Genomic DNA, 1,953 nt, shown 5'->3' on the forward strand with positions numbered 1-1,953 from the left:
ATAAAACACACAAAAAGAAAATTATAGGCACAGATAACATGAATATGGATAGGAAAAGCTTAAAGAAAATTCTCACCTCTAAAAAGGAACTTGTTTTACTATACTGCTTCAAATCTTCAGAAGGATGGTAAGTTTTTTTTGTGGGGAGGAGGGTGCTGTAACAGCTTCACTGAGATATAATTCTTTTTTTTAGATGGAATTTCGCTCTTGTTGCGCAGGCTGGAGTGCAATGGCACGATCTTGGCTCACTGCAACCCCCGCCTCCCAGGTTCAAGCGATTCTCTCGCCTCAGCCTCCCGAGTAGCTGGGATTACAGGCGCCTGCCACCACGCCCAGCTCATTTTTGTATTTTTAGTAGAGACGGAGTTTCACAATGTTGTCCAGGCTGGTCTCAAACTCCTGACCTCAGGTGATCCACCAGCCTCGGCATCCTAAAGCGCTGGGATTACAAACATGAGCCACCAAGCCTGGCCTATATTCTTATACTACAAAAAATATGGACTTTATAAATCTATGTCATTCTGATGCAAGGGCCGTGCAAATTTCCACTGTACTGTTTCAACTTCAGTGTATGTGCTCCTAACAGGAGCACAAAGGGTGATAACTTTACAAGTTAAGTTGAAAGAAATCACAGAGGATGGATGGTTTGTATGTTATCAAAGTAAACAACCACTTGACAAAACTTCCAAAGCTAAAATCAAAGGGAAGCTATCTGGAGCAAACGTTCACAGCAAATATAACAAAAAGTTCTGTGTTATGTAAAGAACTTACACATGTTGGGCCGGGTGCAGTGGCTCACGCCTGTAATCCCAGCATTTTGGGAGGCTGAGGCCGGTGGATCACTTGAGATCAGGAGTTGGAGACCAGCCTGGCCAACATAGTGAAACCCCGTCTCTACTTAAAATACAAAAAAATTAGCCCGGTATTGTGGAGGGCACCTGTAATCCCAGTACTTGGGAGGCTGAGGCAGGAGAATCGCTTGAACCCAGAAGGCAGAGACTGCAGTGAGCCAAGCCAAGATCACACCATTGCACTCTAGCCCAGGCAACAAGAGTGAAACTCCATCTCAAAAAAAAAGAACTTACGCATGTTGGAACAAAAAAAAAAAAAAGGACTTACGCATGTTGATACCAAAAAAAAAAAAAAAAATTAAGTCTCCAATATGTAAACTGGCAAAAAACTTGAGGAGACAATTCATGAAAAAAGAGATACTATTAGTAAACAAGTGTGTGAAAAAATGTTCAACTTTGCTGTGATCAAAGAAATAGAACAGTGTGAGAGCATCTGACACCCACTACATTAAGATAGTTGGGTTTTTTTTTTTGAGGCAGAGTCTCTCGCTTTGTCACCCAGGCTGGAGTGCAGTGGTGCAATCTCAGCTCACTTCAGCCTCCACCTCCCAGGGTTCAGTGATTCTCATGTCTCAGCCTCCCAAGTAGCTGGGATTACAGGTATGTGCCACCACGTCTGGCAAATTTTTGTATTTTTAGTAGAGACGGTGTCTTGCCATGCTGGCCAGGCTGGTCTCAAACTCTTCGCCTCAAGTGATCCACTCCCCTCAAGTGATCCACCCGCCTCAATCCCTTAAAGTGCTGGGATTTACAGGCATGAGCCACCATGCCCGGCCCCCTACATTAGGAGAATTTTAAGAATTACCTAGTATTACAACACTGTGGTAAAGCGAGTTCACGCATACGATATTGGACATGAGGGATCATCTTAAAATTTCGTAATATCCCTTTATCCCAAGGAATTTTTAGAGATTAAAAAATAAAACTACATGAGATTTTTTTGCAATGTGATTTCTAACAAGAAAAATAAATTTACATATATGTGTATATATCTATGTATTTTTGTGTGTGGATATATATATGTATATATGTACACATATACGTATATACATATGTGTGTGTGTGTGTGTGTATATAGATATAGATAGATAGACAGATAGAT

At 41.4% G+C, this 1,953-nt stretch overlaps 1 non-coding gene across 1 annotated transcript; it reads right to left on the minus strand.

Annotated features, from left to right (window-relative positions):
• Window positions 1–490: 490 nt before the first annotated feature.
• Window positions 491–592, minus strand: LOC112134457 (U6 spliceosomal RNA). The gene has a single exon (XR_002915883.1). It is a non-coding gene; the product is annotated as a U6 spliceosomal RNA (small nuclear RNA).
• Between the last annotated feature and the right edge of the window lie 1,361 nt (window positions 593–1,953).

Source organism: Pongo abelii, chromosome 6 (genome assembly GCF_028885655.2).
Source record: "Pongo abelii isolate AG06213 chromosome 6, NHGRI_mPonAbe1-v2.0_pri, whole genome shotgun sequence".
NCBI classification, from domain to species: Eukaryota; Metazoa; Chordata; class Mammalia; order Primates; family Hominidae; genus Pongo; species Pongo abelii.